Source organism: Piliocolobus tephrosceles, chromosome 2 (genome assembly GCF_002776525.5).
Source record: "Piliocolobus tephrosceles isolate RC106 chromosome 2, ASM277652v3, whole genome shotgun sequence".
NCBI classification, from domain to species: domain Eukaryota; kingdom Metazoa; phylum Chordata; class Mammalia; order Primates; family Cercopithecidae; genus Piliocolobus; species Piliocolobus tephrosceles.
Window position 1 is genome coordinate 109,885,468 of NC_045435.1, and position 14,525 is coordinate 109,899,992.

General features: G+C 38.0%; 1 protein-coding gene across 9 annotated transcripts in view; it reads left to right on the top strand.

Moving 5' to 3' along the window:
• TBL1XR1 (TBL1X receptor 1) overlaps window positions 1-14,525 on the top strand; it is a 181,997-nt gene that overhangs the window by 89,558 nt on the left and 77,914 nt on the right. For 5 of the 9 annotated variants that reach the window (XM_026454902.2, XM_023184788.2, XM_023184789.3 and 2 more), the window contains exon 2: window positions 10,501-10,576. The exons of the other annotated variants lie outside the window; for them this stretch is intronic. The gene's annotated coding sequence lies outside the window, so the exon portion shown is untranslated. The remainder of the gene's footprint in view (window positions 1-10,500; window positions 10,577-14,525) is intronic. 9 annotated transcript variants of the gene reach the window in all.

A 14,525-nucleotide genomic window follows, 5' to 3' on the forward strand; every position in this document is an offset into this window, starting at 1 on the left:
CTGAAGATGGCAGAGGAATGCTGAAGTTTAATGCTCATAATTTTCTTGTTGAACTCCATTATTATATATAGTGCCACATAAGATACAATGTTTGAATTCTTTAGAAAATTTCCTTTTCATAGAATGGTTATATATTTTTAGTGGGCAGTGTTTAAATAGTAAGTGTTTTTGCTTGGTCCATTAACTTATTTGATTAAAAAAAAATGTTTACCTCATTTAACCTAAAAGCTTCTTTGCTTTATCCTGAATCTGTAGAAATTTGGATGGTTCTGGGTATTGCTTTAGAGTCAACAAACTATGACCTGTGGACCATATCTGGTGTGTTATCTTTTTTTTTTTTTTTTTGAATAAAGTTTTATTAGAAAGAGTAATGCCCATTCATTTTTTAATGTATTGTCTATGGCTACTTTGCTCTGTAATAGCAGAGTTGAGTACTAGTGACAGAGACCAAATGGCCTGCAAAATAAAAAAAAAATCTACTTACTAGCCATAGTTTGCCTTAGAACGTTGTGTGCTAATGGCTGAGAAGATGGAGTCGTTGTAATCAGATAATCTCAGTTGGTGTTTTATCATAACAACTGTGGTGATGGGCAGAGAGAGGAGCAGTTTTCTGTATTGAAATAAATAAATAAATATATATATATATAAAATGTTAAAAAAGGTAGTTTCCTTTCTTTCATGATCGCCGCGTGGTGTATGTGTGTGTGTGTGAACCAGAAGTGGCTCCTGAATGGGTCACGCAGATAACACAGCTTGTGTTTGCTGGTTCAAATGTATCATTTTAAATTTGGTGAGCAAGTTGAATTGAAAGCATTTTGTCAAACCAACACCGGATGAGAACTTGGCATTCTCCAGAATTAAGAATATTCCACTAAAAAAAAAAACCCATACAACCTTGATTTCATAAAGGAATGTATTTTTGGCAGCTGTTTTGATTGGAATGTGGTAGTTAAATGAACAATTCGTTTTAATTTACTGAAGGAAAAGCATTTGCTGATATTGTCTAGATTATGCCAACTTTCAAAATACGAAATCAGAGAAGCTAAGTTTAAAGCCTTTTTTCACGTGAATCTGTAAGGAGATGTTTTTAGTGAGGACACATAAGAGCGACTCTTTGAGTTCATCAGTAGTGGATAAATAGAAATGTAACATTTCAGAATTCTGAACCTAATATCTAGTTTAATGTAAGTATATGTTTTTTCTTTGTGTCCAATGTACTTCAGAATGACGTTTTCAGTTTAGTAATTATCTGCTGACATGTTCTTTTTTTTTTAAAAAACAGGCCTTTTGCATTCTGTTACAAAGTAAATATTGAAGATGTTTAGTTGTGAAGTGTATTTGAAGAACTGCTTCATTGAGAAGGTGTTCATTGTCACTGCGAGGTTATGCTACTCAGGATGACTGCTATGTTTGGGCATACTCTAAATCTGTTGTAATTTAGAAGTTTTATAAATGATAATTTTTTTTTTTTTTTTTAGCAGTAATGCTGTTGTGTTAACTCACAAAAAGACATAATGTAACTGGACTCAGTAGCCTTAGTAGCACACAGGACAGCAGAATCTGAATGGGCAGTTTGTGTCCTGCACAGAGGTACACAACCAAGGGAGAAGTGGGCACTGCAGTCCAGGCCACGCTGTTTCCTTGTTAATAGGCTGTCTTCACAGAGGAAGGAGCTTCCTTCATAACAATTTATTTATATTATTTAATATATATTACGTCTTTTTCCTTTGCTGGGCACTGATTAGCACTTTTTATTCCAGTCTCCTAACTTACTTTACAGATGAAAAAGCCAAGGCACTGAGAGAGGTTATCTAGTTACTTAGGTCATCTAGTTACTAAGAGTCAGAGTCAGGGAGTCCAAACCCCTGTGTGGCCCCACAATTCCAGGCTCTTAACCTCCGATACCACATGGCTTCCTTTTTGTAATTTATTCTGCTAGAGTCTAATTTGCACAAAGGTACCACAGAAGCTAGTGCTGGTGCTGATAATTACACTTGAGTGCTAAGTTAGAAAGGGATGAGGCGCACATAGAACAAACTTCAGCTCATTTGCCTATGTGCCCACTAGAACTTCCTTGATGAATCACATATCCAGGTTTTGTTTGAACATTGTCACTGATTTGTGCGATGGTTTTGTTTTCCCTTTTATTGAATAGGAAAAAAATACCTTTCTATAACTTCTGCCTACTACTTAAAATTTTGTCACACATAGCTGAGGCTCATTTGGGCTTTATGGATTTTTATGCATTTTCTTCTTCTTTTTTTTGTTATTATGTTTTATAGTCTTTTTAGGCCTCTTTGTGTTTATGATGTCTTCATTATCATTGTCCTTACTTTTCTGTTCATTTTTGGGAGACAGATTGAGTTTATCTTTTGTTTGTCATCATTAATCTTAAAATTAGATTAATAAAGAACTTAGTCTCACATAGTATTAACATATTTCTCCCTCTAGTTCTGAACACCTCTCACTTTGCAATCTAGTATGTGAAAGAAGTAACTCTCCTGCCTTAGATTAATAATTAGAACCTGACTAGTAAAATTTTCCATCCTGTCCCCTCCCCTGCCACACCCACCCCCCCACCCAGTGGTTCTCAGTCCCCATTGGAATCGTACACATGTGCACACACACCCACACACTGACACCCATACGCCCAGTGGTTCTCAACCCCCATTGGAACCTCCCAGGGTTGGTGGGGAGGATTTTAAATGCAAGTGATGTAGGTCCTACCCTAGACCAGTTACATCCGAGTGAGGGGCTCACCACGTCATAGTTAGGTTCTAATCTGGGGCATTTCTGTAGGACAGAGTTAATCAAAGACAGTCTTCTTGGTAGAGCTGCTGTTACTTTTACTGGAAATGTGTTGTTCAACTGAATGATTTTTGTGTTGTAGCCTAATTAGCTATTCAAATTCGTAATACCTTGAATCAGATATTCAAACCTTAGGAAGAGTGAGAAATATAAGATGTAGCAATGTCATTTTTCTCTTCTAACTTAAGTGCCAGTGTACCCACCTGTGTGGTCTTAGGCAACAAAGCTTCATTTTTTTTTTTACCCCCATGTATTATTTCTTAGATCCTCGTTGCTGTTTTTGCTAGTCCCCCACCCCGCCCCCCACACTTGTTTCTTTCTTCCAAACTACTTTTTTAACAAAGGGTTTAGCAGCTGTCAAACTTTGTATAAACGAGAAAACAGCGTCATACCTGTGGTATTTCAAAGGCACTGTAAGTTACACCATTAATTTAATAACTTATTTTGGAGAAAACAGTTATATTTACACATTAATACTGTACTCACTTAAAAAAAGTAACTTAAAATGATCCATACATTTTTATATTAGTTTTCAAGTATCCGTAAATTTGGAGTGTAAGCCTTTTCTCATGTTCAGCATCCCTATCACTGAAGGTTTGTGAACCTGAAGCTTTCGATGTGTAGGTGTTAGTGCCTAAATAATAAACTTGACTTACATTAGTATTAGAAACTGTTCAAACCAACCTTTAATTTTAAGAACTCTGTGGGTCGTTGTAAGAGAGTTTTTGCTATTTTTAATTACATTGCTTACCCAGTGATAGACAAATTTAGAAATACTTGATAGTTTTTTTGTTTTATTCTTGCACAATAGTTTATTTTTGTATAATCTTAACGCAAAATTCAATTACATGTGATGTTACCAGTGAAACTAACTCAACTAAGGTAGCAATTAGGTGATTAGACACCAGTGCATGTTTAAATTGTTTTCTCTTTATGTGAGTATGTGATCTTGAGAATAGCTTATTTTTAAAAATTGGAGTCAGATAACTTTTGAATCAGTTTTCCCCAAATTGCTTAAGTAACAATTGGAAATGAAAACATAGGCAGTAATTGCAAAGCTGTGCATGATCTGACAGTGAGCCTGATCTCAGAGTCACTTAAGATATCCCTGCTGTTACAGCTCCTTTTGCGTTTCACTGCCTTACCTTCTGGCTGTCTGGAATATTATCTGTATGTGTAAATTCCATGGGAAATGAGGATGGGGTGAGGATAGTGGAGGATATAATGCTTAAAGGCTTTGATGTATGCGTAGTATGTTGTTGGAGATAACATACTAACATTCCTTTTTGTAAAACGGATTAAGATTCAGTTGAAACTCTGATTTACAAATATGTATTAATTTTTTCATTAGGAGGTAGTACTGTTTTTGTTTTTTCTTAATTGTGCCTTCAATCATGTGCTAAGCAATTTAATTTGAACTTTTTCTGTGATTTTTCCTGGCAGTTAATTTATTAAAAATCTTTCTAAGCAGAGTCAATTCTGGTAGGATTCTCATGTATTTCTCTCTCTCTCTTTCTCTCTCCTTTGTGTGTGTGTGTGTGTGTGTGTGTGTGTGTGTGTTTGTTTTTTTGGGAGACAGGGTCTCACTCTATCACCCAGGCTGGAATGCAGTGGTGTGATCTCAGCTCACTGCAACCTCTGCCTCCTGGGTTCAAGTGATTCTCCTGCGTCAGCCTCCCCTTGTAGCTGGGATTACAGGCATCTGCCACCACACCTGGCTAATTTTTGTATTTTCCTTAGAGATGAGGTTTCTCCATGTTCATCAGGCTGGTCTTAACCTTCTGACCTCAAGTGATCTCCCTGCCTTGGCCTTCCAAAGTGCTGAGATTATATTTTTCTCTTAATTCATGGGATGACTTTCCCAAATTCTGTACGTTAAAAAATTTTTTTAAAACTTTTTTTTATAAAGGATACCAGATATACTTCCTTGAACTTGTTACTGACCACTAGGTTCTAGATTAGAATGTGTTGCTACCTTAAGTAAGTATTTATTGTGTTTGTACCTTTGTCTAGGAAAAGGGCCCGTAATGTCCATTAGCTTTTCAAAGTTATCTATAAATTAAATAAATTTACTTCTAGACACTGCAGTGTAGTATTTTTGAAGAGCAGTCAAAATATATAATTTGCTGTTCTCCAGAATTTTTGCATCTTAAAAAAGTCTTTCTAATTATGCGTAGGTGACAGATCTTAGAAGATGTCTGCTAAGTCAACAGTGTCTTTCTATGCTGAAAGCCTTATTTAAAATTAATACATCATTTACTTTAGATAAAATGCTTTGAAATACATTTTTGGAAGCAAAGCTTTTTGTTTGGAGAGAAAACACAAACCCTGCAGCCATTTATTTTATTACAAGAAGTAGAGTAAATAGATTCAGTTTATGTAGTACACAAAGGAGGTGATAGTTTTTACACCAATAATGTGATTGATCATGTACTTCTTGAGTTTTTTGTTAATGATAGAAGATCAATCTTTATTGGTCACCTTCTGGAAGTGGTATTAAAATTATTGGTATAACCAGGTTCTCTCAAGCATTTTCAAAATAACAATCCACTGGTGAGTTTTTCCTTCCCGGTGTGATTTATTTGTGCAGTAATTCAGTCTCTACTGCATTTTATTTTCAAATATGTGTAAATTCATTCCTCAATATCTAGATATTTTAACATTTTATCAACATATGTATCTTAAGAACCATGTATGTTCAAGGCACTATTCTTAGTTCTGTTGGGAGACAGCAAGATGATTACATCAGTCCTGGGTCTCCAGAAATTTGATCAGAGAGGCATGATGAAAGAATAAGGCACTATGCAGTTGTGGAAAGGGAGATATGTTAGGCTGGGGCTCATTTTTCTCTCTCTGGATGGTGGGGTGGATAATTAATGGAGGAAGTTGATTTGGCCTATCTTTGAAGGAGGGATATTGTGAGCAGAACCATAGTCAGAAGGACATTTCTGGTGAGGAATGAGGAACGTCATGGCAGCCAAAGAGTGCAGATAAGAGAGTCATAGTGATCTGCTGTGATGAGATTTGAGATAAGACAGGATACGCCTGTTTTGGACTTGAATTCCTTTAATACAAATAGTTTGAATACACATTGTCAGATTATCTTAAATGCCCCTTAAGTTTTGTAATTCCTTTGTAAAGTATATCACTATATCTTTTAAAATTTAGATACTTATTTTAATTACGTGGTGTGCTTTATAAAAGATTGCACGATGGCTAAGACATAGGTCAATGAGTTGACTAGGAAAACATCTTAAGAGAGAAAAAATATGGCCCTGCATATGTTTCTAGAAATTTTCCAGATTAAATTGCATGTGCAATTGGTATACCATTTTTCACATATTTATTCATCTTTCAAATCCTAGAATCACTTTTTAACCATGTCATCAACTATTTAAATCACTATTGTGGTCTTTCTTCTTAAAGACTTGTAGTATTAATAGGAATAGCTAAATGAATGAATGAAGACAAAGGTAGAGAAAAGGTAATTAGTAAAAACTGAGGTTAGATACATCTATGAGGGTGATGAGAGACTCACTGATGGCTGAAAAGTTAGAAAAAGAAACTGGAAGAATGATCTAATTTAGCATTCTATAAAGGTAGACGTATGTAAGTTTGCGTGTTGTATGTGTACCGTACCTTATTAGTCAATTTACGTTCAGTTCAAAGTAAAAAAATTCCAATGGGTAATACAGGGGTTCAAGTTTGTACCCTCATTTGGTTCTAGTATAAGAGAGTCATGTATAACATATTGTACATAATGCTATTTGGAGGAAAAAGTGGAGGTTCCACAAAGCACCAGTGATATATCCATTCGTTCATTCTATTTCCTGGAATTGCTATTATTTTAGCTTAGTATCATAAGTTTACTTGTCTTAGTTCATTTTCTGTTGTTATAACAGAATACCATATACTGGGTAGTTTATGAAGAAAATAAGTTGATTTCTTATAGTTCCAGAGGCTAGAAAGTTCAGGCTTGAGGGGCCGCCTCTGGGAAGGCCCTTCTTACTGCTTTATAACATGTTGGAGGGCATCACATGGCAAGAAGGCAAGAGCCAGTCAGCTCGAGTCCCTCTTGCTCTTCTTATAAAGCCTTCAGTCCCATCATGGGGGCTACAACCTGATGACCTTATCCTGATTCCTCTCAAAGGCCCCACCTCCAAATGCCATCAACATATGAATTTGGGGATTCAGTCTCCAACACATGGAATTTGAGGGACACAATTAAAGCACAGCATGTATTCACTTGTGTTTAATTACATAGATTTGTAGATTTTATTATCCAGTTTTAACCAAGCCTCACCAAAACAGTCTCATGACTTAATCTTGCAAAAAAATTGCATCTAAAACCAAAATTGTAAGAAACAAGAAAATGGCAGAGCCAATACTTAAACTACAAGAATGAACTCTTCACTTACTATGATCTAATCATTTAATAGATATATGAAAAAATTTGCCATTATAATGGCTGGGCATGGTGGTTCACACCTGTAATCCCAGCACTTTGGGAGGCTGAGGTGGGCGGATCACCCAAGGTCAGGAGTTCGAGACCAGCCTGACCAACATGGAGAAACCCCATCTCTACTAAAAAATACAGAATTAGCTGGGCATGGTGGCGCGTGCCTATAGTCCCGGTTGCTCAGGAGGCTGAGGCAGAAGAATCGCTTGAATCTGGCAGGCGAAGGTTACAGTGAGCTGAGATTGTGCCATTGCACTCCAGCCTGGGGGACAGAGCGAGACTCCATTTCAAAAAAAGAAAGAAAGAAAGAAAGAAAATGGCAGAGCCAATACTTAAACTATGAGAATGAACTCTTCACTTGCTGTTATCTAATCATTTTATAGATGTCTGAAAAAATTAGCGATTATCAAGAAAGATGTTTGAAATGTAGATTATTCCACGGGGTGCAGTGGCCCACCCCTGTAATCCCAGCGGTTTGGGAGGCCGAGACGTGTGAATCGCTTGAGGTCAGGAGTTCGAGACCAGTCTGGCCAACATGATGAAACCCCGTCTCTACTAAAAGTACCAAAATTAGCCAGGTGTGGTGACTTGTACTTGTAGTCCCAGCTACTCGGGTGGCTGAGACCAGGAGAATCACTTGAACGCAGTAGGCGGAGGTTGCAGTGAGCTGATATTATGCCACGGCACTTCAGCCTGGGTGACAGAGTGAGAGTCTGTCTCAAAAAAAAAAAAAAAAAAAAAAGTGCAATATTCACTATTGGTATTGATGAGCTTTGCTCTACGATTAAGTTATATCTTAAGATACTAGCTAATGATGTAAAACTGTCATTAAGACATTAAGGATGTAGAATGTTATGAACAAAAATATAGCACTGTAAGTACATTATTTATCTGCCTTTTACTTATGTTGGGAGTTTTTTTTGTTTGAGACAGAGTCTCTATCACACAGACTGAAATGCAGTGGCATGGCCATCTCGGCTCACTGCAGCCTCCGCCTCCCAGGCTCAAGCGACCCTCATGCCCCAGCCTCCCGAGTAGCTGGGACCACACCTGTGTACCACGATGCCTGATTTTTTGTATATTTGGTAGAGACAGGGTTTTGCCATGCTGCCCAGGCTGGTTTTGAACTCCTGAGTTCAAGCGGCCCGCCTAGGCCTCCTGAAGTGTTGGGATTACAGGCATGAGTCACTGTGCCTGACATCTTATATGTGTTTTAAAATATACGTTATTTAGTAGTACATGTTAATTATAAATAAATTGAATGCACGTATGCCAAAAATTTTTGAGACAAAAGTGCTCTGTTGATTTTTAGATAACAAGCAGCCTTATGTAACTTTAGCTCAAAAATTGACAAAAATTTTATATTGAAATAATCGACGTTCATAACAAATGACCTTGAGGTAAACAGATTCTAGTGGTATCTAGACATGATGTCTAAAGAACATTTCCTCAGTCCATACTAGAAAAGACCTATCAAGTAGCTCACAAGTGCCTCTAGGCAACAAACCTTGGGGGCTCACGTCCATGCCCTGTTTTGAAGCCGCAGGGATTGGTGGGATAGTGTAAGTGGCATAATCATCATTTACTTAGTTATCTTCTTATTTAACTTTACCTAATTGGTGTAGGAGCTAAACCTCCCATATATTATAGTAAACTCCTTTCTGTGGTGTCAGCTTGATTTTACTCTTTACAAAATTGTACTCCATGACGGAAACTGTACTGGTCAGTGTTCCAACTAAGAGTCTCCTCTGACATGGTATGTGAAGTATAACTTTTTTTTTTGAGACGAAGTCTTGCTGTTGTCCCCCAGGCTGGAGTGCAGTGGCGTGCTCTTGGCTCACTACAGCCTCCGCCTTCTGGGTTCAAGCAATTCTCTTACCTCAGCCTCCCGAGTAGCTGGGATTACAGGCGCCAGCCACCCCGCGCAGCTGATTTTTGTCTTTTTAGTAGAGACAGGGTTTCACCATGTTGGCCAGGCTGGTCTTGAATTCCTGACCTCAGGTGATCCACCTGCCTCGGCCTTCCACAGTGCTGGGATTACAGGCGTGAGCCACCGCGGCCGGCCATGAAGTATAATTTTTTTTTTTTTTTTTTTTGAGACGGAGTCTTGCTCTGTTGCCCAGGCTGGAGTGCAGTGGCGCGATCTTGGCTCACTGCAAGCTCTGCCTCCCGGGTTCACGCCATTCTCCTGCCTCAGCCTCCCCAGTAGCTGGGACTACAGGCGCCCGCCACCGCGCCCGACTAATTTTTTGTATTTTTAGTAGAGACAGGGTTTCACTGTGGTCTCGATCTCCTGACCTTGTGATCCGCCCGCCTCGGCCTCCCAAAGTGCTGGGATTACAGGCGTGAGCCACCGTGCCCGGCCGAAGTATAACTTTTTTATTTACACAGAGGGTGTGTGGAATATAATATGCCCTGACTTAGCAATTGAGAAAACTGGATAAGCCCTATAAAATACTTAGTCTTTTTTTTGTTTGTTTGTTTGAGACGGAGTCTCGCTCTGTCGCCCAGGCTGGAATGCAGTGGCCAGATCTCAGCTCACTGCAAGCTCCGCCTCCCGGGTTTACGCCGTTCTCCTGCCTCAGCCTCCTGAGTAGCTGGGACTACAGGCGCCCGCCACCTTGCCTGGCTAGTTTTTTGTATTTTTTAGTAGAGACGGGGTTTCACCGTATTAGCCAGGATGGTCTCCATCTCCTGACCTCATGATCCGCCCGTCTTGGCCTCCCAAAGTGCTGGGATTACAGGCTTGAGCCACCGCGCCCGGCCAAAATACTTAAAGTCTAAAGAGATCAACGTTAATAAGTTTTGATTGAAATTGTTTCTAAACCAATGACATATTTTTATTTATTATTAAACAGAATATAGAATGCAAGTTTATGTCATTCTTGGTGGCCCATGGTTTTAGATTATGAACATACTAATTGGACCTTAATACAGTAATATTTACACGAGTTGAGTTGAATGGTGGTGAGACCACTTGTGTGCAGGTTAATCTCTTTTGAGTCTCATTTTATTCACTATGCCGACCTCTTACGAACATTCTAAAGGCTTGCCAAATATTAAGCACTCAAAAGTTGCTGCTGTTGTTTATGATAACAATTACTTGGGGGAGAAAGAAATTCACTGGTGGGGACTTTAAAGAATATTTCAAACATGTAACATTTGGTATGGAAAATCTTTTAAACTGAATTTGTTTTAGGGCACATTGAATACTTTACTTTCCTTTTCCTCAGCATCAACAACAGCAACTTGTGATTGGCGGTGACCGGATATTCAGTTGCACATCCCCACATCAATGCACTGCCAATGGTAAGACTCTCCAACTCCCAATGTCAGAGTGTTTATTATTCTCTTGTTTTTAGAATCTTTTGCGAAGTTTGAAAGTTTCTCACAATTTGACAAAATACATGTGTTCCCAAGCTAAAGTAAGTGTTTTTTTGTTTTTTTGGTTTTTTAAAATTTTTATTCTTTTTAAATATATGTAGTTTAAGTTACTTAAAAGTAACTTTTGAATATTTGGTAAAGGAAAAATTGCTACTTTTGAAAATTTCTCTTTACTTTACTTTTTTTTTTTTTTTTCTGTTTTGAGATGGAGTTTCACTCTTGTCACCCAGACTGGAGTGCAATGGCGTGATATCGGCTCACTGTAACCTCTGCCTCCCGGGTTAAAGAGATTGTCCTGCCTCAGCCTCCCAAGTAGCTGGGATTACAGACATGCGCCACCATGCCCAGCTAATTTTTTGTAGTTTTAGTAGGAGACAGGGTTTTACCATGTTGGCCAGGCTGGTCTCAAACCCCTGACCTCAGGTGATCCGCCCGCCTGAGCTTCCCAAAGTGCTGGGATTACAGGTGCAAGCCACCGTGTCCAGCTGAAGATTTCTGTGTTCTGTAGTTTTAAAAACATCTTAGCTACAGTCATCAGGATGAAAAATATTGTTATATCGTGATGGTCTTGTGTTTTGTCAAATGAACTATATTTTGTGAATAGTATTTTCTTGTTAAAAATGCAACAGTGGCATTTTGCTCTTCTATTTTTGTCCATCATTTCACTAAAATAGATTGTTTTTGTGTATTGCATTTATCTTAATATTTTTTAGTTATGTGCATTTAAATGGCTAGGATTCTACTGTTGTAATTAATCATTTTAAGGAGAGTCATTCTTATCTATTTAAGAGGATTTTTAAGAAGTCTTTCACTGTAGAATATAAATGGCAGTCATTTGACATAGCAGAAAGACTACCGGACTCTGTGAGAGCTGGCATTTGCTTTATTTCCTGAATATACTATGAATCTTTGACTTTTGGCAGGTACTCTTGTAAATCTTAGATGATGGAGTTGGACTTAATTTCTAAGGTTTATTCTAGCTGTATGTCAAGTGCTTATCATTGTTAACTAAAAGTCAGAGTGATTCTCTCTTAAAAAATAATTTCTTACCAAAATAATATTGTTGTTTATTTTGGGGATCAATAAATAGAAGAGAAATGAATTTTTACTTTTTTAAAGAATTAAATAATAACATCTTATAAATATAAGTATTTTCTGTAGTTCATTACCAACAATTTTATTTTTACTAAATTAGGGAGGCAGAGAAACTGATTGAGGTTTGTAGAATTTGGTGGGAAATGATGTATCAGTCTGAAAGAAAAACTATTAAAAGTTAAGAACCAGAATAAGTGGGTAAGGTATTTGAGAAAATATTCCCAGAAATAATTCCTATTGGAGATGGATTGTTTTCAGTATGTTGATAGGAGGAGGATTTTCTCTGTCTAAACTCTTCTGAATTCCTGTTGGGAAAAAAAGGTTGACTTCTTCCTTTCCCTGTTCTTTTCCTCTCTTTGCATCCTCCTCACCCTCCTCCCTTTCCTCTCCTCCTCTCTCCTTTTTCTTTTCTCTCTCAGGGGTTGATAGGAGATGTTGAAGAAGATAACATATTCCCCACCCCCCAAGCCAAGCTTTACCTAGCACAAAGGATGACATGTTTTTTTGTTAATTTATAAAGCACTTGCTGGGGTCTTTGGGTTGCTCTGGTGACTCATTAACCACTAAATCTGCTGTTTCCCAGGGAGCACTAGAGTTTCTCATGAAAGAAATACATCCATGGTAAATCAACTTGGGTATTTGGAGTGTCTGTTCTTGACTTTTTGTTCACATGAAGTTTTTGTTCAAATGAAGTTCACATTTGAAACCTGTTACTCTTCTTTGTTTTCGGATCCTTAGTATTTGTGGCACGTCTCCCTTGGCAGTCAGACCAGTTGGGTATCTGAGATACAGGTGCCTATCCTTAAGTGAAAGTTTTTATGTGCTATTCACAGACTGTTTTTATAACTGCTTATAGACTGTATTTTAAATTAGATCATCCCAAACATGTTTGTCAATTTTGTTGAAAATCTCTGAAATCATTTTAATGTCATCACAGAAGTTTAAGTGTGTATGCGTGTGTGTGTATGTATATATGTATGTATGTTAGTGTGTGTGAGAGAAGAAGGAGACCAAGATTACAGCAAACTTGCTGACAGTCTAGCTAAGGACACTGAAGCCATTTCTATCTATTTGGCCAGATGTGCTAGTAAATTTATAGGTATTGGTTCAAAATGGTGTGGTTTTCCCAAGACCCTCAGAAATGCGATAACATTCTGGGTTGAACCTGTGCTGTGTAGTATGTCATATTTATTTTCTCTGAAAATGCCAGAATGCTTAGTGGGATTATATACAGTTACCTGTACCACCTCCCTACCTACCCTCAACAGTATTTTTTTCTTTTAAAATTTAAAAAAGTTGATATGTAGTAGTTGTACTTATTTTACAGTGCATGCTTTGATACTTGTATAAATATAAAATGATCAAGTTAGGATAAATGGGATATCCATCTCCTCAAACATTTTTCTTTCCCTTGTTGAACATTGTTCTTGTTAAAATAATATGAGGGATTCATAACATCCTTTTTTGCCTTCACCCTTCTTTTACCTAGACACAAGTAATTTTAAATCTAATCGCACCTTACCTGCCAGGTGCAGTGGCTCATGCGTGTAATACCAGCACTTTGGGGAGGCCGAGGTAGGTGGATCACTTGAGAGATCAGAAGTTCGAGACCAGCCTGGCCAACGTGGTGAAACCCCAGCTCTACTAAAAATACAAAAATTAGCCAGGCGTGGTGGTGCACACCTGTAATCTCAGCTACTTAAGAGGCTGAGGCAAGAGAATCCCTTGAACCTGGGAGGCGTAGTTTGCAGTAAGCCACTGCACTCCAGTCTGGGTGACTGAGACACCATCTCAAAAAAAAAATTTTTTTTTTTTGTACCTTAAATCATGATTTATAGCTGTTTTCCTGTATCAAATGTTTCATAACTACTTTTTTGTAATTATCTCATATTGCATTAGTAGGACCCATTGGCCAGCAGGTGTATATTATTATTTTTGACTTTTTATTTATTATTTTTTGAGACAGTCTCACCCTGTTGCCCAGGCTGGAGTGCAGTGGCGTGATCTGTGCTCACTGCAAAACCAAAACTGTATACCCATTAAACAGCACCCACCCTCTCCCACCCCCCTGCAAGTTCCCAACACCCCACTCTCCTCCCAGCCCGTCCTCTGGCAACAACCCTTTTATTTGTTTCTGAGTTTGCTGGATACCTCATATAGGTAGCACCATATAGTATTTGTCTTTTTGAGATTGGCTGCTTTTGTTTAACATAATGATCTGTATTGTAACCTGTAACATTATTTCCTTGCTTTTTTTAAGGCAAAGTGAAATTCCGTCGTATGTACATACCACATTTTCTTTTTTTTGTATTTTTTTTTATTTCAATTGGTTTTTGGGGAATAGGTGGATAAGTTCTTTAGTGATGATTTCTGAGATTTGGTGCACTCATCACTGGAGCAGTGTATACTGTGCCCAAAGTATAGTCTTTCATCCCTCTCCATCCCCCACCCTTTCCCCCAGTCCACAAAGTCCATTGTATATTCTTATGCCGTTGCGTTGTCTTCATTGCTTAGCTCCCACTTATGAGTGAGAACATGCAGTGTTATGGTTTTCATTCCTGAGTTACTTCACTTAGAATAATGGTCTCTCATTCCATCCAGGTTGCTACGAATGCCATTATTCCATTCCTTCTTATGACTGAATAGTATTCCATGGTGTATATACACATACCACAGTTTCTTTATCCACTTGTTGATTGATGGGCTGTTTTCATAGTTTCGTAGTTGCAAATTGTGCTGCTATAAACATGCGTGTGCAAGTATCTGTTTCGTATAATGA